Source organism: Drosophila miranda, chromosome XR, assembly GCF_003369915.1.
Source record: "Drosophila miranda strain MSH22 chromosome XR, D.miranda_PacBio2.1, whole genome shotgun sequence".
In the NCBI taxonomy this organism is placed as follows: domain Eukaryota; kingdom Metazoa; phylum Arthropoda; class Insecta; order Diptera; family Drosophilidae; genus Drosophila; species Drosophila miranda.
In genome coordinates, this window is record NC_046674.1 from 45,398,572 (window position 1) to 45,423,521 (window position 24,950).

Here is a 24,950-nt window from a genome sequence, read left to right on the forward strand (position 1 = left end):
GAAAGTATCACAATGGTAGACGATGGCATCATGGTCTTGAACGAGAGTCCCGCTAACATCAGCACCGATGACGGCTCGACAATATCAGTCAACGGTACGTTCCTCATCACATTTGAGCGCGTAGCTGTCATCAACGGAACGAAATACGTGAACCAACGTGAGATCATAGACAGGATGCCGGGCATAGTAGCTTCGCCAACACTTACAATCATTGGCCACGACCCAGTCCTGAGCTTGCCACTATTACGAAGGATGAACAACCACAACCTACATGTCATCCAGGAACTTCAAGAAGAGGTAGCATCGGCCGGGTCACCTAGGGCATGGTTTGCTGCCGCAGTTGGGTTCAGCCTGAGTCTCAGCAGTTCCATCCTCCTCTACCAGAAGTTGAGGAGAAGCCGAGCCTCACAGAAGATACAGGAAATCGTGGACAACTACAAGATGAACGGGGACGGTCATACTTCTGAGGGGAGAGTAGTTAACGCGTGCCCCTCGCACATTGTTGTGTAACATAAACAACCGCAAATGTTAGCCAACAGTTGCACTCAAGATGCCAAATCAGCGAACTTCAGTTCAGCGCCCTGAATGTGACGGTCAACCGGCGGTAATCTGATATCTTGCACATGCCGCAAGATCAGCATTATCGCTTATGCCAAGTCGGCTTACCGACTGTAGCTTTGTAGCTCTAAGTACATATATTTTGTAGCTTTGCATTCTTTGGCAATTAAATACTTTTGATTCAGCTTATGCCCCAGCTTGCTGGTGGCTCCTAGTTATACCCGATACTCAAAATGAGTATTGGGGTATATTAGATTTGTGATAAAAGTGGATGTGTGTAACGTCCAGAAGGAATCGTTTCCGACCCCATAAAGTATATATATTCTTGATCAGCATCAATAGCCGAGTCGATTGAGCCCTGTCTGTCTGTCCGTCTGTCCGTCCGTCCGTCCGTCCGTCCGTCCGTCCCCTTCAGCGCCTAGTGCTCAAAGACTATAAGAGCTAGAGCAACGATGTTTTGGATCCAGACTTCTGTGATATGTCACTGCTACAAAAATATTTCAAAACTTCGCCCCGCCCACTTCCGCCCCCACAAAGGACGAAAATCTGTGGCATCCACATTTTTAAAGATACGATAAAACCAAAAACGCAGAATCGGTGAGGATGACCATATCTTCTACAGTGCAAAATCTGAACCAGATCGTATAATGATTATAGCTAGAATCAAGAAAACAATTTCATTCTTTCTCGCTCTGTCTCTCTCTAACACACAGGTTTCATGGTCGGTTTTGTCAATTGCAAAATATGAGTTCAAGGATCTCAGAACCTATAAGAGCCAGAGCAACCAAATTTGGTATCCACACTCCTGTGATATCGGACCTTGACCGTTTCGTGTCCAAATTTCGCCACACCCCCTTCCGCCCCCGCAAAGGACGAAAATCTGGGGCATCCAAAAATCTCAGAGACTATTAAGGCTAGAGTAACCAAATTTGGTATCCGCACTTCTGTTAGATCTCACTATAAAACGTATATCTCAGAATTTCGCCCCACCCCCTTCCGCCCACACAAAGGACGAAAATCTGTTGCATCCACAATATTGCACATTCGAGAAAACTAAAAACGCAGAATCATAGATAATGACCATATCTATCAGATTGCTGAATCTGGATCAGATCGGATCATTTTTGTAGCCAAAAGCAAGAAATCAATTTTCAGTGGCTACGCAGCCCCCGACGTCACGCTCAGACTGATTTTCTGTCTCTCTCGCACGCACTCTTTGTCGTGTCGTTTAATATTAGCGTCGTCTGCCGGAGGAGAGTTATACTGACTTAGTTTTGGGTATAACCGTAGAGTTGCGGTGTCCGCAGCAACTCACAACGTTACCCCTCGTTTTAGTTCTGTTCTTATAACGAAAGCTAACGCTTGTTAATAAACCTTGCTCCGGCAACCAGCCGTAAACACTTTGAATTATTAATTCTATACCACTGTACCACAAGGCCAGTGATAAGAGAGACAGTTATCTCTCCAACATAATCTTCATAAAGGATTCTATACCACGGAACCCGCACGAGGACCACGCATCAAGCAGCTAAGGCTACTTGGACATACGGACAACTTAATTTACCCAGCGATGCGTTCCGTTTCTGCATTGGGTCGTTTCGTCGTATCGCGTGATCTTTCGATTCCCTTTTGCGCGACTTCTTCTCGCGAAGTGGAGTTAGTCGAAAAACTGGACGAAGCGGGCCCGGCGAAAGTTGTCTCGCAAATTTAACGCCATAAGATCTCTGAATGCAAATGAATGTGATAAATAAGTCCAGACGTCCGCCATTTCTCATGTACGTCATCGCATCTTGAGCGTACTCACGCATGGGGCGAGGGCTTCCAACATAAATAGCTGGGAGAATGGTCAAAAACTGATTTTTGCATCGTTTTCTTCAGTCACGCTAATGGATGTACTCGTCTGATCGTAACTTCGACTGATTAAAACAAATGAAATTGAGACGCTTCCTTTCGAACTTTACGTAACATGTCAACGGAGTACTGTTGAAACAACCGGCAATATCACACCAAAGGATTGTCAAAGTCTTACCGAATCATCAATTGACACGGATAAAAATTCATTGAGCTGACCTTTACATTCGTTACATTCGAGAAGAAAACTCTCAGTGAAATTACCCCAATCCAAGGTGACACTGTTATATGCCGAGGGATGCATGGCCGGGGGGGTGCCCGGTCGCTAATATGCGGACTCTGGATACCTGCCGACCTCCAGTTTAAATCAGGCTTCCCGGGGCAAGCGGGCTATGCCTCGGGTGACCATCCCCTTCCCGCCTACTCGTGGGAACTACTATGCCAAATAATAAACATATAAAAACCAACAAAGCCGCAAAGGAGCTCGGTACTCCTCTTAAAGTACCGGAGGGACAAGCCAATCCCTCTGCACCAGCGCCTGGGAAACCGGGTCCAAAGAAGACGGGGAAGGAGACTGAGTCGGTCCACCGTCTTCAGGCAGCAGCCGCAGCGAGGGGGGGCCCGAAAAGCCAATCGGGTCCTTCCAAGTCGGGTGGCTCCAAGGGCGAAGCGGATACCGGGGTGGCTGCCAAGCAGAGCGTAATCGCGGCTGGTAAGCGCACCGGGACCGAAGAACCCATGGGAGCCCCGGCGGGCAGCGTCTCTGCACCACGGGGTGGAAAGCCGTCGTACCAGGACAGGAGACGAGCGGCTTTCATCCTGTCCAACGAAGACCCGAACTTCAAGGCGTCAGCCGAAGGAAAGGAGCAGAGGCTGTGGGCCTGCTCAATCCTTCCACTGTTCCAGCCAGCCAAAGCCGGAAAGGGCGCAGCCAAGGCCGCCAACAAGCGGCAACGCTCAGCGGAGGACCCCGCAAATCAGCCAGGCCAAGCCCAGCAAGCCAAGCGGGTGAAGACCCACCTCACGAACCGGTCGTTCGCTGAGGTGGCGAGGGGCAGGACCCTGATCGGTGTCCTGGACAGGGGCGCCGAGGACGGGCATTTCCCTCGCGATAAGTGGCACCTGGTGGAGAACGAGCTCCAGGACCGGTTCCTACTGGAACTGGAGGAGAACGGCGGACCACCGCCAAAGTGTGAGGACGCAGGGTGGCATCAAGGCAAGGTGAAAGCCATCGCCTGCCAAGACGCTCGCTCTGCGGCCCTCTACATGAAGGCGGTGGCGGCCCTAAAAGAGGTCTATCCAGGGGCGAAACTGGAGGCCGTGAAGTGGGAAGATGTCCCTAGTCGCCCGAGAGCCAGAGCGTGGGTCTCGGCCAAGCCTGCAGAGCCTGAGAAGATCCTCAGGTTACTGCAGGTCTGCAACCCCCACCTTCCTACAGCCGATTGGAAGGTGGCAAAGGTGGAGGATATCCAAGGGCAGAGGCGCCAGATTATCCTCGTCCTAAATGAGGAATCCATTGATCTCCTCGCAAAGTCGGACGGTGTAGTGGATTATGGCTACAAGAAGGTCACCATATCCACTTACAAGTCCGATCGCAAGGGCAGGCAAGCGGAGGTCGAGCCAGACCCGGAGCTGCCGGAGATCCCGAAAGAGGGGGCCTCGTGCGAGGAAGACAACCCGGCGTCGGATGCGGCGTCCATGATGTCGGACGATATCTTGGACGACTACGCGTTCGACGAGAGCGACCTAGCCAGAGGTCTCAGCCACATCGTTGTCGGGGAGGAGCCGGAGTCCCCTGACAGCGATCTAGAAGCAACAATGGTGGAGGCGAGCCTCAGGAATGTCGTTGACGCTCCTGCAGATAAACCTCCACCATTGTAAGGCAGCATGCGCTGCTCTACTGCTCCACCTGGCCAATGGTGGAGCCGACATAGTCCTCATTCAGGAGCCCTGGATCCTCGGAAACAGGGTCTCCGGTCTGAGGACTTCTGACTACAAGCTATATGTAGCTGAAACCGCAGGTAAAATTGGTACCTGCATTCTTGCAAAAAGAGAGTTGCACTTATTTTTGCTCCCAAATTTCAGCAATGAAGACCACACCGCAGTGAGCCTCGAAGGCCAGGAGCGCTCACTGAGGATCTGCTCCGCATACATGGGGCATGAACAACCAGACCCCCCTCCACACGCGCCTCTCCGGGCTCTAATCGCAGACTGCTCGGCCAAGGACATCGGCCTAATTGTGGGGTGCGATGCCAATGCACATCACTGTCAGTGGGGAAGCACTGACACAAACGAAAGGGGTGAGTACCTTTTCAGTTACTTACTGACCACTCAGATGGTCTTACTAAACCGGGGTAGTGATCCCACCTTTATCATTAAAAACCGCAAGGAGGTCCTGGACCTCACGCTTGCCTCTCATGAGATACAGCGTAACATTGTATCCTGGAGGGTCCTGGAAGAGCACTCCTTCTCGGACCACAGGTACGTGGAAACTGTCTTCTCCTTCTCAGTACCGAAGCCAGTCCGATTCCGAAACATCAGGCGGACAAACTGGACTCGGTACTCTGATTACCTCTGTCGTGTTCTCCCTGAGCCCCCATCTGAGGAGGAGTTCTCCACGGAGGCCACGACTCGTCTTCTTAAGATCTTTACCGACGCCTGCAATAAGGCGCTCGACAAAGCATGACCCTCTGGCAAGAACAGAGGCCGGAAGAAACCTGAATGGTGGAATCCGAAACTGGGTGAACTCCGGAAAGCCTCCCGGAGACTCTTCAATAAAGCTAAGGCTGAAAACGTTGAGCAAAACTGGGCCGAATACAAGGCCAGTCTGTCAACCTACAACAAAGAACTTAGAAAAGCCAAACGCGCCTCCTGGCGTAAGTTCTGCAGCGAAATCGAGAGTAACTCAGAAGCCTCACGCTTGCGCAGAGTTCTCTCGAAGACAACACCCACCCTGGGCTACTTGAAGAACACCGACCAGTCGTGGACTACGTCCAGCGAGGAGTCGCTAAATCTTCTCCTAAATACCCACTTCCCTGGCTGCGATGAAAACAGACCCAACTACCTCGCGCCTCCTTCTGTCGCCTCAAATGCCATCTTGGGACTGCTAAGCCAGGAGAACATTTCCTGGGCGATCAGAAGCTTTAAACCCTACAAGTCCGCGGGGCCAGACGGCATTTTTCCTGCCCAACTGATTCACGCGGGACATAAAGCCATTAACTGGCTCAAAATAATTTACGAGGGAATCTTCTCCCACGGGTGCATTCCTGACACCTGGCTTCAGACCAAAGTCGTATTCATACCCAAGGCAGGCAAGCCCTCGCACACTGCCCCAAAAGATTTCAGACCCATAAGTCTATCGTCTTTTCTTCTAAAGGCGATGGAGCGGCTCCTGGGGCTGCATCTAACGGCGTGCATTCCGTCCAGTCTGATCTCAGACTCCCAGCATGCCTATCGGAAGGGAAGATCCACCGAAACGGCCCTACACTCGATCACATCGATCATCGAAGCATCCCTTAATTTTAAGGAGTACACCCTAGTAGCCTTCCTCGACATAGAAGGCGCCTTTAAAAACATCCTTCCGACCGCCATCACGGGCGCACTGACGGATCTGGGCGTTGACTCCAGGACGGTGAGCCTGATCGATCAGATGCTACAATGCAGGACGGTTGAGGCATCACTGGGGACGTCAACGTGTACCAGATTTGTCAGCAGAGGCACACCGCAGGGCGGAGTCCTCTCGCCCCTCCTATGGAACGTGGCAGTGAACACACTGCTGCGGGAGATAGGGGGGGGTGGCTGCCGTGTGGTGGCGTACGCGGACGATGTTGCCATAGCATTCTCCGGAAAATTTCCGCAGACATTGTGTGAGTGCATGACAAGTACTCTCACGAAAATGTCGAAATGGGCAGACAAATGCGGGTTAAGCGTCAACCCGTCTAAAACGGAACTGGTGCTTTTCACTAGGAAGTACAAAGTTCCGGTACTGATTCCCCCAAGACTATGTGGGGAAACGCTAGTCTTCAGCAACAACGCCAAGTATCTTGGCCTAATCCTCGATAGAAAGCTCGATTGGAAATTGAGCATAGAGGATAGAGTAAAGAAGGCCACAGTGGCCCTCTATACTTGCAGGAAAGCCATCGGACTAAAATGGGGAATGACCCCCTATATAGTTCGGTGGCTCTACACCGCCATCATACGACCAATCATGCTCTATGGAGTGGGAGATGGGCGAACCAGGACCTGCAAATGCGGTCCACTTCTACACTGATGGCTCAAAGCTAGACGGCCGCGTGGGAGGCGGAGTCTACTGCAGCGAGCTGAACATCAGTCATTGCTTCAGGCTCCCGGATCACTGTAGTGTGTTCCAAGCGGAGGTTGAAGCCATCAAGGAAGCCATTTCGATCGTCTCCAAATTACTTCTAGATACGCACTTAGTGTGCGTCTTCTCGGACAGCCAAGCAGCTATCAAAGCTCTAGGCTCAATATCGTCGAAGTCAGCGACTGTAAATGACTGCCGCAGGTCTCTGCACGAGATCGCAGAGCAGTTAGATCTCTTCCTTATATGGGTCCCCGGCCACAGGGACATCGAGGGGAATGACGCCGCCGACGAGCTAGCCAGGCAGGGTACTACGATTCCTCTCCTACCGGAGAGGGAGCAAGTAGCGATGCCCTTGGCTACGTGCAGGCTCCTAACGCACGAATTGTTCGAGCAAAATGCCAATAGGAGATGGCAGCAAACCGTTTCCTGTAAAGTCTCAAGATTGATATGGCCATATCGATCGAAGAAGCGCTCAGCAGAGCTGTATAAACTCAGCAGAGCACAGTGCTCTGCAGTTACTAGAGCCATTACGGGACACTGGCAGATCGGCACTCACGCCTCTAGACTGTCAATCCCTCATAACGACTTCTGCAGGAGTTGTCGCGACGAGGAGGAGGAGGAATCGGTCCCCCACTTCTTCTGCCACTGCCCAACCCTTGGAAATCGTCGTCTTCGTATTCTCGGGGCCGCTTTCCTCACGGACATTTCGGACCTGTCCGTAATCAAACCAGGGACTTTGTCCAAATACATCCAAGCCACCGGATGGGACTGCCCTTAACCTGCAGCAGTATGCTCTCACGGTTCGGGCAACGCGAAGGGGCACATGCCCATGCGGCAACACAACGGACCTTTTATAGGTCCAAGTCAGCTTGGGGGCGGGAGGCTCTTATCCCCCCCCCTCCCGGCTACCGCCTTAACCTAACCTAACCTACATTCGTTTCTATTCCCGAAATATGTATTCGAACTTAGTTGTAGAATGGAAAAGAAGAGATGACTTGTAAACAAACCTGTCGGTGGACTGACTATCTTTATATCGAAATGATAGCCACCCTCTCCACGACACAATGGGTAATTTGGATGTGAATCATATGACCGATGAGTCTTGTACACGCGTTTCTATTGTCGCTTATCTAGTTAAATTGCCGAATCACCAACAAAATAGATCTGATCTTCGTTTGGTGGTGGGAACAAAGCGCACGCTCGATGGTGGATTCACGCTTAAACCTAAATGTTTGAAAGCATTTTCGAAAAAGAAAATTGGACGAATTTTTTATTTATATAATAAGACGCCATTACATTATAAATGAGATTGCAGCCGTGTTCATCAATAAAGTCGTTATGTTTGTGTATTCGCCAGGAAATGATTTCATTGGATTGTATTTCCATAGGGAAACGAACACAATGGCTCTAGCGGATGAAAATGGGCAATTTCACCTTGCCACCAGCGCAGCATATGCCAGAGGTTTCCGATTGAAACTTAAATGCATTTCAATACTGGCATACCACAGAAAATGAACCGAAATCAACGCAGCGAAGATCTTCGTTGGCAATTTCCGAAATTTCCGAAAGCAGCGCGATTCAAGTCTACATTTACGACTGGCCTTCTTCCAGTAACATTTTGTCGAATTTGAGGTGGTAAATGTGCAGCGCCAACGTGTGCAAGTTTGAACACGATCTCCGATTATGACAATTGCCTCTTTGCCTGAGATTTTTTTCCATAATGGAAACAAATAAAATCATAAATTTTTACGGGATCGCAGGTGTGTTTTCCCAAAACTTTCTTACGCTAAAAACTTCTCCTGGCAAGTACGAATAACTAAAAAAACTAACTGGGCCAAATCAGCCCAGCCAAATCTGGCTAGTAGTCAGCGGTTAAATAAAGCCTAGTGAAAGTGCAACAAAATGACCAACGGCACGTTGGTGCCGCTTTCGAGCTGAAGGATTAAAATGGGTTATCGTCAATTACACATTGCGTAAGATTGATCAAACTGAACAATGTTAAAAATTGAGTATCATCATCGCAAGCCTGACTAGCAATGGTAGTGCTGTTAATTAAACAATTGTTGTCGTAAAAATGACGGAAGACATGAGTGCACTGGAATATTTGCACAAACTCCATGTGGTACACGAGGCTTTAGCAGAGGTCAGCATAAAGGTTGATGATATCAGTTGTTTTGCTAAACTGTCTACCTAAATCCTTTAAAAGTTTTGTTGCTGCGATTAAGACGCGGAATAATTTATCTAGATTAGTGTTCTTAAAAAAAAAAATTTGTGAAGGAGGCAAGAAGATAACGTTAGCAAAAAAAATCTCATGCAGCAAGGGCAAAAAGTGTTTTAATTGCGGAAAAGAAAGGCACTTTAAACCAGAATATCGGGTCACAAAGAGGAAGCTAACGACAAGAGTCAATGCTTTGTGCACCGAAATATACAAAAGTGAAACCTGAGAAATATCAGATTCACGGCAAAATGTTATATCGGCCACAAGAGCTTTAAACAATAGTAAGTTGTAGTTTTTGAAAAAAAAAACGAGGGGGAACGTTGTGAGTTGCTGCGGACACCGCAACTCTACAGTTATACCCGATACTTAGTCAGTATGGCTCTCCTCCGGCAGACGCCGCTAATATTAAACGACACGACAAAGAGTGCGTGCGAGAGAGACAGAAAATCAGTCTGAGCGTGACGTCGGGCGCTGCGTAGCCAGTGCAAATTGATTTGTTCCTTTTGGGTATAAAAATGATCCGATCTGATCCAGATTCAGCAGTCTGATAGATATGGTCATTATCTATGATTCTGCGTTTTTAGTTTTCTCGAATCTGCAATATTGTGGATGCAACAGATTTTCGTCCTTTGTGGGGGCGGAAGGGGGTGGGGCGAAATTCTGAGATATACGTTTTATAGTGAGATCTAACAGAAGTGCGGATACCAAAATTGGTTACTCTAGCTTTAATAGTCTCTGAGATTTGTGGATGCCCCAGATTTTCGTCCTTTGCGGGGGCGGAAGGGGGTGTGGCGAAGTTTTGACACAAAACGGTCAAGGTCCGATATCACAGGAGTGTGGATACCAAATTTGGTTGCTCTGGCTCTTATAGGTTCTGAGATCCTTGAACTCATATTTTGCAATTGGCAAAGCCGACCATGAAACCTGTGTGTTAGAGAGAGACAGAGCGAGAAAGAATGAAATTGTTTTCTTGATTCTGGCTATAATAATTATACGATCTGGTTGATCTTACACTCTAGAACATATAGTCATCCTCTACGATTCTGCGTTTTTGGCTTTATCGTATCTTTAAAAATGTGGATGCCACAGATTTTCGTCCTTTGTGGGGGCGGAAGTGGGCGGGGCGAAGTTGAAATATTTTTGTAGCAGTGACATATCACAGAAGTCTGGATCCAAAACATCGTTGCTCTAGCTCTTATAGTCTTTGAGCACTAGGCGCTGAAGGGGACGGACGGACGGACGGACGGACGGACGGACGGACGGACGGACGGACAGACGGACAGACAGACAGGGCTCAATCGACTCGGCTATTGATGCTGATCAAGAATATATATACTTTATGGGGTCGGAAACGATTCCTTCTGGACGTTACACACATCCACTTTTACCACAAATCATACCCCAATACTCATTTTGAGTATCGGGTATAAAAATAAAGTCTTAAGTGCAAACTAATACAAGCTTAAATCGGCTTGCAACATGTTGGCGCCATCCACTATTCACATTGTTAGCGGAAGAAATAAAATTCTCACTTAATTGTACCTGATACTCAAAAAGAGTATAGGGGTATATTAGATTTGTGGTGAAAGTGGATGTGTGTAACTCACAGAAGGAAGCGTTTCCGACCCCATAAGAACTAGAGTAACGACATTTTGTATACAGACTTCTGTGATATGTCACTGTTAAAAGGAACAAATCAATTTGTAGTGGGTACGCAGCGCCCAACGACACGTTCAGAAACACGTTTTCTGTCTCTCCCACACGCACTATTTGTCGCTTAATCTAGCCGTACTGACTATGTATCGTGTATAAATGTAGAGTTGCGGTTGCAGCAGCAACTCACAACGTTCTCCCTCGTTTTGCTTTCGATTTGATGAATTTATGTATGGTGGTGTTTTTAGAGTGTATGACACCTTTAAAGAGTTTCGTTGTGTTAGTTCTTTTACTGGTTTGTTGGTTTCATATAATAGGTTTTAGATAGGTGTCGTGCGAAATTCTCCTAGTGCTGAGCTAAAGGTAGTTTAAATTTATTTAGTCTTCATTTTAGTTGTTGGCCCGTGCTGGGATGAGGGCCTTAGTGTGTTAGTTTTGAGTGATGTATTATGTCGGTGTTTTTGTAGGTTACTATGGAATTGCACAATGTTTGTGAAAGAGATGATGCAGTCTGCGATCTTTGTTTTGTTAATCACTTTGTCTAATACGATGATGGCAATCTTGTGAAAGGCTATTAGAAATAGCACTATGGTAGTCCGTTTTCAGGGCGGTGGATGGCTGATGTTTTTCGTGATAAGAGGTCCATACAAAGTAAACTATCTAAAGAAAATGTTCTCGTTTTGTTTCGAAATTGACTTGCATAGTTAGAAACCACCACAATCTATTTGAGATGATTTTTTTCAAGACTTTTCCTGTGAGGCAGTTTATTTAGAGGTTTTTTGTGCAATTCAGAAGGTATGAACATGCCGGTAAGGCACAAGCTATAGTATTTTTAGTTGTTCCGTTTATGGAACGCTTTTGCAAACATTGTTTTCCAATACGAATAACTCAAAGTCGGGCTTTTTTGGCATAGTGCGATGGGCACGAATTAGTGCAAAGTTCACCTAAGCGGGATTTATTGCCTGCCGTTTTGCACATTTTGAACTTTTTTGTTATACCCGATACTAAAAAAAGAGTAAGGGGTACATTAGATTTGTGCACAAAATGGATGTGTGTAACACACAGAAGGAAGCGGCTCCGACCCCATAAAGTATATATATTCTTGATAGGCATCAATAGCCGAGTAGATAGAGCCATGTCTGTGTGACTATAAGAGCTACAGCAACGAAATTTTGTATCTAGACACTCCTGACTATATCTTCCAGACTTCAAAATTTGAATCAGATCGGATCATTATTATAGCCAGACGGAAAAAAGGACATGGACAGGGATACTGTTAGGACTTAAGGCCCGCGCAATGCGCTACTGCTGCAAATCATTGTTTCGCAAGCGCGTGGACAGCTACTCCAACTGCCACTATCGTCGGCGCACTATCGCATCTGGGCCTGGAGCATTCTTGGATTTTAAGCTTCTGGCTGCCTTCAGAACCTCAGCTTCCTTAAACTCGCAGATGTCGCTCAGTCTATGCACGAGCAAAGACTCGTACCTTGGGGATCTGCTGATCTGGCGTGCTCGTGGAAACAATGAGCATCTGACCCCATTGCGTATGGCCGGGCAGTTTTTGCTGCCTGCCTGGTGCCTAACCTCCTTTTTTTCAGCTGCAGAATAGATGAAGCACGCTGGCTCCAGATCCTGGAGATGGTCCAGCCGCACCTCTCCTCGCCGTTCTGCCTATGCCTTTTAGGCCTATGAGCTCAGGCGGTGCCGGTGCTGGTCATCGCCCAGGTGCTTCTAGTGACACACGCTCTTTGTAGCGTTGTCGGTGCCTTTTGAGGTCTTTATCTTCTTCCGTTTTCTTTTGTCGCACTTTTAATTCACTTTTAATTTTAATTATCCATTGGTTAATTGTTCCATTGTAGTTAAAGAATGGTTATTGGCGTGTGCTCCTTCCGGTTGCGTATTTATAATTTTTTCACTAATTTATTTTTCACAAAGGGTCCTGTCACGGTCGCCATGTAGATATGGAATCGTAATCGAATAGAAACAGCGAAAACACTTCTGTTCTTTCTTCGGGTTGTATTCGGAATGAATTCAATTTATTCTTCATAAACTTATTTAGCCTAAAGTACATAATGTTCTTGGTTGAGTTCTGTCGCTAAGGGCAGCGGCAGAACGGGATCACGTAGCATGCCATATGTATGTGTATATTTATGTTTGTAAGAATGTATATGCAGAAGGCATATACATTGGAATGCTCATTTGGCCACTTGGAATATATTGCCGACACTGCAGTTCTCACGCTGCAGGCCAGTCCACATATAAGGGACTGATCGTATTACGGCTCTTGAGTGTGGCTATGTTACGTAAACATTGCGACAAAGTGTCTTTATGTTTATGAGCGTGATACTCTACATTAACTTTGGGCATATGACCACTTGACATATTGTATACACTACAATACGGTGAGCATATGCTTATTTGGCATGCAACATACTACACCTCCCTTTTTAGAGAAATAACGTAATATAATTATGTAGTTATTTTTTTTTTTTTTTTTTTTTAATCCTTTTGTTTTTTGGATATCTTGTATGTTGATTATCTCTTTTTTTTTCTTTTTTTTTTTATATATATATAGTGACATATCTATAGTCCATGCTCCGCATACCCTTGTCTATGTCTATTACCCTGCACCCACAATACTATAAACAATACGACACCCTCAGCTTCGAACCCTCATAAACAATCTCACGCTCGAAATGGACCACGCGTAGTCGATTGCAGGCAACGTAAACAAACACCCTAAACTGGAAGTTGAACATAAAACTATAGATGCCGCCCTAGAATCCAGCCGCACTAGAATCCAGCCGCACCAGAATCACGCCACTCTTCAGAGATCAATTACGAATCGATTCTCAAGAATCACACCATCCTAGCTGACCAATCAGAGGCCCTATTCTCAGCCACCCCCAAGTAATGCAACACCGATCATACGCAGCGGAAGCCTTTCATCAAAAGCCGCCTTTCCCACATATCGATCGAGTCACGTACTCCATCTCCGAAGCCGAAGTCGAAGCCAACGCCTCCGAATCCAAATCCGAATCCCAAACCGAGCATCATAATATAAATAGTCTGCATCTAAGAAGCCAACTCAGTTGTGTTCAAGACAAACGTCAATCGCGACACCGTCGGAGAATTCAACCAAAGTTAGTTCCGTTCAAGACTTCAGACCTCAGTCATCGTCGGGGAAATAACTAATGTACGCTAAGTTTAAGTGAAAGAATAAAACCTTTTTTAAAACGTAAACTGAAGTGTCGCATATTTAATTGGCGCAGCCGGTAGGATCTCAGTTAAAAGTGAATCCCTTTTTTTAAGACGATCAATTGGCGTAGTGACAGTTACAGTGCGTAATAACCTACAGTGATCAGAGAAAAAGTAACGCTAATACTAAAGAGATCCGCCAAAGAATCTACACACGAAACTCAATTAATATTAGAAAAAATAAAGAAATAAAAAGAAATCAACATGCCGCTAACAGAAATACACCTGAACCAAGCCTTGAAGTCAATCAGGCAAATTCCACCATACGACGGATGCCAAGAACGCCTAAGTTCGTTCATAAGTAGGATCGAGTACATCTCCGAATTGTACTCAACAGAAGACATCCGGCAACAAAGCATCATGTACGGAGCCACTGAGGGTCAACTGTGCGGACGAGCACAACTTTTATCACAAAGCCTTCAACCCAACACCTGGACCGATCTAAAAGCAGCCCTAATCAGCAAATTCAACAACCACACTCCATACGAGACGCTGCTACAACAATAACACGACACCAAATTCAATGGGAATATTCGTAAGTTCGTAGAAGAACTAGAAATTAAGTCAAATGTTATAGTAAGTAAACTAAATCTGGAGACTAGCCCAGAAAATAAGATAATCTTTAAAAACGCTCTGGCAAATGCCACCAGACATACCATAGAAGATGCTCTACCCAATAAACTGTTCATCATTTTAGCAAAGAAAGACATTTCTACTATGGCTAATCTAGAAAAATCAGCTCAAGAGTTAGGAATCTACGAAAATTTCGTAACTGATAACAAGAATCACGAACATTCAAGAAACGGAAATAACAATCGTAGGAATGTTGGAACTTATTACCCTCGCTATAGTAGTAACGATTATTACTATCAAAACCCAAGTACTTCCAGAAATAATCATGGATCGAATCGAAATAATTCAGGAAATAATGCCGTAAATAATAAAGGATTATTTAACGAATTTAGAAATTCCTTAAACCAGGGCAGAGTACAGAATCCCACAAACTATCAAATCAATCAGACACAGGCAGGTAGCAGTGCACCAAATCAGCCAGTCAAACGATCTAGGGAAAGCCAAAGCGGACAAATGAAGGAAGAAATCGAGGAAGACCATATATAGAAATAATCGTAAATAATAAAAAATTAAGAGGTATCGCGGACTCGGGATCGTCAATAAATATAATAAAAGAAAACTATACAGATTCCAAAGTCGATAGCGACAACCTCACCGTCCATACCATCAATGGACCCGTCCGTCTGACTCAGAGCATTACACGTGATGCAACCAAAAACTGTCCGACAAAACAAAAATTGTATATTCATAATTTTTCTGAAAATTATGACATACTATTAGGCAGAGAATATTTGATGGCCAGCAAAGCCGTCATCGATTACCGAAATGAAACGGTAACGTTAGGAGAAAGGTCATACCCAATCATCCAAAGTGGAGAAGCAATTGCCGTCGGCAAGACCGCACACAAAGGTGTTAAGCCATCTTCAAAGGAAGATATAACTACACCTAAGTGCCTTGACCCATCTCCTGAAGGAGAGCAATACTTCGCTTCCGCATTAGAGAATGAATTAAGGGAATGCAACCAGCTAAGGTTGGAACATTTAAATGACGAAGAAAAGGAGAAACTAAAGAAAGTTCTCTATGAATTTAAGGACGTGCAGTATAAAGAAGGTGACATTTTGACCTTCACTAGTACTATAAAGCACGAAATTAAAACCCATCACGAAGATCCTGTATATCGTCGACCATATAAATATGCTCAAATACACGATCAAGAAGTGACACAACAAATCAAAGATATGATTAGACAGGGAATCATTCGTAAGTCGAACTCTCCCTATTGTGCACCCATCGCTATGATACCAAAGAAAATAGATGCTTCAGGAAAGCAGAAATATCGTATGGTAGTAGATTATAGAAGTCTAAACGAGGTGACAATAAAGGATAAATTTCCTACACCCAGAATGGACGAAATACTAGATAAACTAGGTAGGTGCCAATACAACCACAAAAATAAAATCATTCATAGGTTTATGTGGATTCTATAGGAAATTCATTCCCAACTTCGCTAATATAGCAAAACCTATGACACTCAAATTAAAGAAACGAGCAGTCATAGACCCAACAGAGGAAAAATACGTCGAGGCCTTCGAAAAATTTAAAGTACTTATCACCTCAGACCCCATCCTCGCATTCCCAGATTTCAACAAAATGTTCACGGTAACAACCGATGCAAGTAACATTGCATTAGGAGCAGTGTTGTCGCAAGACCACAAACCAATCTGCTATGCAAGTAGAACCTTAAACGAACACGAAATCAATTATTCAGCAATAGAAAAGGAATTACTAGCTATAGTTTGGGCAACTAAGTATTTCAGATCATACCTGTTTGGTAGAACGTTTGAGATATTGAGTGATCACAAACCCTTGATTTGGTTGAATAACCTCAAGGAACCAAATATGAAGCTACAACGATGGAAGATCAAATTAAATGAATTTGACTTCAAAATAAAATATTTACCCGGAAAGGAGAACCATGTAGCCGATGCGCTATCAAGAGTAAAGATTAACAAAAACCTACTCGGGGAAACCATTAATAGTGATTGTGCAACGGTCCATAGCGCGCAAGAAGATAATACAAATTATATTCCACTTACAGAGAGACCAATCAATTACTATAATAGGCAAATAGAACTGATTAAAGCTAATGAGGATAAGGTAGAAACATCCCACTATTTCCACAAGATACTGATAAAAATCACATATACCGAAATGACAGAATCATTAGCAAAAGATATAATAAAGGAATATGTGTGTACCAAAAAGAGTGCACTATATTTCCATAACGAAGTAGACTTCCCACTGTTCCAAAGGGCATTCCTGGAGATAATCAGTCCAAATCACTTCACTAAACTGATTAAATCCAGTACCAAACTCATAAATATTCCGAACTACTCCGAATTCAAAGAACAAATATTGAAGAATCATAAAGAGCTACTTCACCCAGGTATCGAAAAGACCACTAATTGGTTTAAAGGAAAATTCTACTACCCCGATTATCAAAAGTTAATCCAAAATATTATCAATGAATGTCCTACGTGCAACGTTGCTAAAACTGAGCATCGTAACACCAATCTAACCTTCGAAATCACCCCTGAAATACAAAATATCAGAGAAAAGTATGTCATGGATTTCTATTTGGTAGGCAATCAACAATTCCTATCATGCATTGATGTATATTCTAAATTCGCTACCCTTGTAGAAGTTAAGAGTCGTGACTGGTTAGAAACCAAGAGAGCCATCATAAAAGTCTTTAACGAAATGGGCAAGCCACAGGGAATTAAAGCCGACAAAGATTCAGCCTTTATGTGCGCAGCATTGCAAGCATGGTTGAATGCGGAAAATGTGAAAATCGAAATCACCACCAGTAAAAACGGAGTTTCCGATGTAGAACGACTACATAAAACGATCAATGAAAAATTAAGAATCATTTCAAGTGAGGATAACATAGAAAACAAGCTCACAAAATTCGAGTTAATTCTATACACTTATAACCATAAAACGGTTCATAATACTACAAAAAGATCCCCAGCTGATATCTTCCTGTACGCCGGACTACCAGGTTATAACACTCAACTGAATAAAGTTAGGAAGATCAATCATTTGAATAACGATAGAATCGACTTTGAAGTAGACACACGCTACAAGAATGCACCCCTAGTTAAAACAAAAACAGCCAACCCGTTCAAAAGAACAGGGGAAATTAGGCAGGTAGACGAAAAGCACTTTGAAGAGAAAAATAGAGGGAGGAAAATCACCCACTATAAAACGAAATTCAAAAGAAAGAAAAAATCTAATAAAAGTAAATACGATAATTGCAGAGTACCCGAAGAGAGTACTGGGAATCCGGAGCTACATGATTAAGATTATAATCTTACTAATGTTCACCGTCCTACAGTCTTCCGGACAGAATATAGAGATAGATCCCATCAACTCAAGGAATGGATATCTCATATTCAAAACAAATACCATTAACATACCCATTAATTATGAATACCATTATCTAACAATTAATATAACAAGAACAGATGAAACATATCAGAGTTTACTAGAACAGGCAACCCAATTTAATAACGAAATCCAAGTTCAATATTTAGTCGAGAAATTGCAACGTGAATTCAACGGCATCAAAATAGCCAAAAGAAACAAAAGAGGCCTTATAAATGCAGTAGGCACAGTATATAAATATCTATTTGGAACATTAGATCAAGATGATAAAGTCGAATTAGAATGGAAAATAAACAATCTGGCTAGGCACAGTGTTCAAGCTAACGAATTAAACTTAGTAATTCAAGCAGTAAATTCTGGCATAGAAGTTGTCAATAAATTAAACAAGGATAATGATAGAAATAAGCAACTAGAGATATTAATATTTAACCTTCAACATTTTACAGAGTACATAGAGGATATTGAATTAGGCATGCAGCTAACAAGATTTGGGATCTTTAATCCAAAATTATCGAGGCAGGATTACCTGAAACACATCGATTCAGAGAAATTATTAAATATCAAAACATCTACCTGGTTGAAAACAGACACTAACGAAATACTAATAATTTCCAACATCCCACGAGAGATCAGAAATATTCCTATACTTAAAATTGTCCCATATCCAGATGAAGATAATAACATCCTCACTGACCTAACGCAAAACAATTATTACGTTCTAGAAAACGAGGTTTATGAAAAAGAATCAAAACGAAAAATAAATGACGAATGTATTTCAGGAATAGTCAAACAAGTAGAAACAAAATGTCCATACACCAAAGCACACCAAAACTTTCAAATAAGTTTCATAGAACCCAATATATTGTTAACTTGGAAATTACCAAAAACCATATTAAACCAAGATTGCCTAAACCAAGAAATAAAAGTAGAAGGTAACGCATTAATAAAAATACATAATTGCAGTGTACAGTTAAACGAATTCTTAATATCCAACTCCATACCAGAATTTGCACAAAGCATCTACATCAACAATAACGTAACAAAAATTAAACCATTGTCTTATTTGCAAACCAAAGAAATCGTAATAGAAAATACGCGATTAAATAATGTATTACATGTAAGCTTAATACTACTATTTGTCATAATCATAATAGGATTAAGCTACAAATTGTTTAATCTAAGTAAAAGCAATAAGCCTAAAACCGACCCGCACATAGAAACACCTTCAGACGAAGACGAGGAATCCCCAGCAGGCACAGTTTTAGACGCACCTGAGCTATATCCAAGGATAATCGCCTGAGGACAGGCTTAAATCTAACAATGGGGGAGTGACATATCTATAGTCCATGCTCGGCATACCCTTGTCTATGTCTATTACCCTGCACCCACAATACTATAAACAATACGACACCCTCAGCTTCGAACCCTCATAAACAATCTCACGCTCGAAATGGACCACGCGTAGTCGATTGCAGGCAATGTAAACAAACACCCTAAACTGGAAGTTGAACATAAAACAATAGATGCCGCCCTAGAATCCAGCCGCACTAGAATCCAGCCGCACCAGAATCACGCCACTCTTCAGAGATCAATTACGAATCGATTCTCAAGAATCACACCATCCACACCAGCCACCCCCAAGTAATGCAACACCGATCATACGCAGCGGAAGCCTTTCATCAAAAGCCGCCTTTCCCACATATCGATCGAGTCACGTACTCCATCTCCGAAGCCGAAGTCGAAGCCAACGCCTCCGAATCCAAATCCGAATCCCAAACCGAGCATCATAATATAAATAGTCTGCATCTAAGAAGCCAACTCAGTTCTGTTCAAGACAAACGTCAATCGCGACACCGTCGGAGAATTCAACCAAAGTTAATTCCGTTCAAGACTTCAGACCTCAGTCATCGTCGGGGAAATAACTAATGTACGCTAAGTTTAAGTGAAAGAATAAAACCTTTTTTAAAACGTAAACTGAAGTGTCGCATATTTAATTATATATATGTGTATATAAATCAATAATTAAAAACAAATATTTTTTTTTTTTTGTATTATTATTCTCAATGGTTGATCAGACCGTTTCATGAGGTATTTCAAATTTTATACCTGTATTTTTAGCCTATCTTTATGAACTGTTTGTCTCTTATTTTTACTATCTTTAATGGTAATGTTATCTTTATCATCTATGCATATGACCTCAAATGGTCCTATATACCTAGGGTCTAACTTGTGTCCTACTTCGTTTTTTAATAGTACTTTGTTTCCTATTTCTATGCTTACATCTGATTCTTTGTTATCATAATATTTTTTATTTCTGGCTTTATTATTTTCTAGCGATATCCTAGCTCTTTGATATGCTATTTCTAGTCTAAACTTTATTTCTTTTGCATAGTCATCTATGTTATATAATGGGTCTATTCTAGTTACTTTATTAAAATCTATAAACTGTCTTGGTAATCTGCCAAAGACTAGTTCATATGGACAATATTCATGCGATGCCGAGGGTGTTGTGTTGAAACAATAAGTAAAATATTGTATCCAAACATCCCAATCGGTTTTGTCTGCAGATATGTATGAACGAACGTATTCATTGAATGTTCTATGACTTCGTTCTATTGTCCCTAAGGTCTGGTGGTGGTGTGCAGTGGACGTTATGTTTTCTATCTTAAGATATTTGCACAAATCATTTATGATTGAATTCTTATATTCTGTTCCCATGTCCGTAATGAACGTCTTCATCGGACCGTACTTCAAAATAAAGTTTTCAAATATTGCTTTGGCAACGGTTGTTGCGCTTTTATTTGGAATTGGTATGGATACTAAATACTTTGTTAAATCGCATATTAGCGTAACTGCATATTCATTGCCATTTTCTGAGCATGGTAGTGGACCTATTGTATCCACTATCACTCTATCAAAAGCCATGGTTGGTATTTCCGTTAGTGTCATTGGGGTCCTAATATGAGTTGTTATTTTAGATTTCTGGCATTTTTGACATTTACGTATGTATTCTTTGATATGACGAGTCATGTTTTTCCAATAGTAATGTCTTTTTATTTTCGCTAGCATTTTCGAAATGCCATTATGACCTCCTTGAGTTGGATCGTCGTGAAATTTAGACGCTTCTTGATCTTTTTCATTTTCTATTTGGGTCACCGGCTTGAGTAGCGCTACTCGTAATGATTTTAATATTTTATTGCCCATGTTCTTAAAAGATTCAATTGAACTTAATTCAAAGATCTTTTCTCTCGGTGCCATTTTGAGCTGGCTGATCGCAAGTATACCGGCTTGCATTTCAAGCCTTTGGAAGAACTGACCTAAGTCAAGGGTTCCATTGGTATACAGATCGCTAACATCAATTCTTGCTACAACTTTTCTTCCATGTTTCAAAAAACATATCTGATTTTGTATGTGCAAGGCCACTACTTTTCGTACTTCGTCATAACAAATGACTTCATATACGTTGGGCTTAGAAGCGTTGTCAAGAGTTTGCATAGGCAAATCTTCTTGTACATTTCCTGCGCAGGAATTTTTCTGTCTATTTTGTTGCCTGGTAGTGACTTTCAGGACTTTGTTGTGCATGTCTTTTAGGTCGGATATTGTAATCCTGGATAGGGCGTCTGCCACGAAATTGTCTTTACCCTTGAGATATTCGACTGTGAAATCATATTCTTCTAGATCTAATCTCATTCTGGTTAGTTTTGAACTTGGATTTGTCATTGAGAACAAATAAGTTAGTGGTCTGTGGTCTGTCTTTACTGTAAAATGTTTTCCATAAATATATGGTCTGTAATGTGTAATTGCCCAGTGAACTGCTGCTAACTCTTGTTCTGTAGTAGTTTTGTTGCTTTCACCTTTGGTGAATGAGCGTGAAGCATATGCAACTGGGAGATGTTTATCTCCGTATTTTTGTGCTAGAACAGCTCCACATGCGTGTTTACTTGCATCTGTAATTATGCAAAATTCTTTATTGAAATCTGGATATTTCAATAATGTGGGTTTAATTAAAGCCTTTTTTAAGTAATCGAATGCATTTTGTCATCTGTCCATTGAAAGGTGACATTCTTCCTACATAATCGAGTTATGTGCCGTGAATAGTCGGCGAAATTTTTTATGAAACGTCTATAGTAATTGCAAAATGCAACGAATCTTCTAGCGCTATCTGCGTCTGTAGGGACTGGATATTTTTCGATGACGTCATATTTTTTATCGTCGTGCAAAATGCCTTGATCAGTGCACTTGTGGCCTAGAAAAGTCACTTCGTCCATGAAGAAAGCACATTTTTCTGGATGTAGCTTAAGGTTGTTTTTCCTACACAAATCAAAAACGTCTGTTAAGTTTTTGATCATGTGGTTTTCGGAACAACCGATGACTATTAAGTCATCCATATACAAGAATGCTTGTGAAGTATTAAGTCCTGAAAAAGCAATTGTCATCATTCTTTGAAAGGAATTTGGCGCTATTTTAAGACCATAAGATAGTCTAGTGAATTGGTACGAGCCATTGCTCGTTGAAAAGGACGTTAAATCTCTAGAGTGTTGTTTCAGCTCTATTTGATGAAATCCAGACATTAAGTCTAGACATGAAAAATATTTGGCTCTACCCAACTGATCAAGAATATCATCTATTCTTGGAAGTGGAAATTTATCGGACAATAATTTTTTGTTTATTTGACGATAGTCAATGACTAAACGCCATCTTTTATTTTCAGATCCTGGGAGACCTTTTTTTTGGGTACAAGTAGTATTGGACTATTGTACTCCGAAACTGATGGTTCTACTATTTTGTCCAGAATGAGTTTTTCTACCTGTTTATTTTATTTATTTATTTATTTAAGAAATTAACAAATTATCTATTAATAATGGTACTTAGTTACTAAAGGCGGAAAAAGATAAGTTAAAAGTTAGCTAAATTTAAATGATTATAAATATTGCATGCAATTAGTTTAAGAGATAGTTCAGGGGATAGGGTTTGACAGAGGGAGTTATAATTATGGCATAAAACCCTAAAAGGTTCATGATCAGCATAATTAGACCTACATATGGGTAGACGGATAGGCCTAAAAGTACGGGTAGGTCTAGATGGAACGGCCAAGTCAATCTGACCCAAGAGAGTTTGGGAGTCAACAGTCCCAAGAAGGAGCTTGTGCACGAACATTACGCCATTGCATATTCTGCGATGGTGCAACGACGGCAGGTCAATAAGATTTAGCCTAGACCGGTAGGGTGGCAAGATTCTACCCGAGTCCCAGTTAAAGTTCCGAAGGGCAAAAATTAAAAATTGCATTTGCACGGATTCAATAACAGCCTGCTGCTCTTTATACTGCGGGCTCCACACACAAGAACAATACTCCAATATAGGACGTACTAACGAGATGTACAGTTGTTTCGTAACGTACGGGTCGTCAAACTCCTTGGACCAACGCTTGATGAACGCTAAAACACCCTTAGCTTTATTTACAGTTGCAGCTATATGGGTGTTAAAACACATCTTATGATCAAAAAGGACTCCGAGGTCATTTGAACTCGAAATTCGCTCAAGGACATGATTTCCTAGAACATATGGGACAAAATGAGGAGCGCGACGGTAAAATGTCATAAGTTTGCATTTGGAAAGGTTCAGAAAAAGAAGATTAGTTGAACACCACAATAGTAGTTCACTTAGATCAAGTTGAAGGCGTGTGTGCAAATACCAATCAGAGTAAGAAAGACAGATTTTGACATCATCAGCATACATTAGTGTAGTAGAGTATGTTATAACTTGAGGAAGGTCATTCACAAATAAAATAAACAGAAGCGGGCTTGATTATTGATTTCGTCTTTGTGTGCGTGTGGAATTTTATAATTTTTTGTGTATACCGGTTTGTTATCCTTCAATAGCTTCGATAGCTCTTGCCTATAAAAATTATTAGTTGTTATCGATTCGGTTTCAAGTCCGAATATGTCTGTATACTGTGTGCATAAATCTTTTAGTTTTGTTTTAAATAGTGGCGGAAAGTTTTTAGTTAGCTTTTTCATGACATCTTCGTGTCTATCCTTGCTAATTTCTTGGACTATATCATAGTCACTTAGCATTTCGGTTTTTATTTTATTAATATTTAGGATTTTGGTTGAATTTGTTGTATTCAACACTCGGACAAAAATGTTGTTTTTATTGGAAATTGTATTTCCAATGAATATTCCGTCCTCAATTTCTTGATTCGGGATTAGAACAGTATGTTCTGTTGACGCTAATTTAATTTGTCGGACAACTTCAGCGCGTGCTGGAAGAATTGTGGCATTATTATCACAAGTGTGTGTGATAGGTATGTTTATTGGGAAGTTAAGATTGTTTGGCCGTAGTATTCGAGTGTCACTAGTATGTGTACAATCTAATAGGCAATTTAATTTATTAATGAAGTCTATACCTATAATGCCATCGGTAGGGATTGGAAAGTTTTGTTCAACTAAATGATGATCGTGTGGGATTATATACTTTCCTGTAGATAATTCTACGAATGCTAAACCTTTTGAAAAAACTGAACCTTCGCCGATTCCTGATATTTTTTGGTTGATATGTTAACATTAACATTATCAAAAGTATCGATATTTTCTTTTAGTATTGAAATGTCTGCACCAGTATCTATTAATAAGGTAAATGTATTACCTGTTTTCAAATTTTTAAGCTTTATAAATATTCCTGAACTAAGATTGATGTTGTGTACTATCGCACAATTTGAATATCTTAAGGGGTTTATTGGTTTTCCGAACTACTTTCAGTAGCTCGTACATTTACATTGTTGGCATTGTTTTGGCCTCTGTTTGAGTTGCCCTGGCCCCTAGAGTTTCCTCTATTTTGGCCTCTATAATTGCCCCTGTAATTATTTTGGTTATTGTTACTATAGTAATTACCTCTGTTTTGGTAATTACCTCTGTTCGATCTATTATTGCCGCGGTTATTGTAACTTCTTCGATAACCGCGACCACTGTTGCCTCTGTAATGAAATACTGTGCTGGCATTTCCAGTTATTTCGGTGCTGCAATGGATGTATTTACCCATTGCGTCGTTGAAAGTATTGAAGTTGCCTGCTTC

At 42.2% G+C, this 24,950-nt stretch overlaps 1 protein-coding gene across 6 annotated transcripts in view; it reads right to left on the reverse strand.

The window, feature by feature from the left end:
- The window catches only part of LOC117186459, a 344,253-nt gene that overhangs the window by 190,656 nt on the left and 128,647 nt on the right, over nt 1-24,950 (reverse strand). The window lies entirely within an intron of this gene.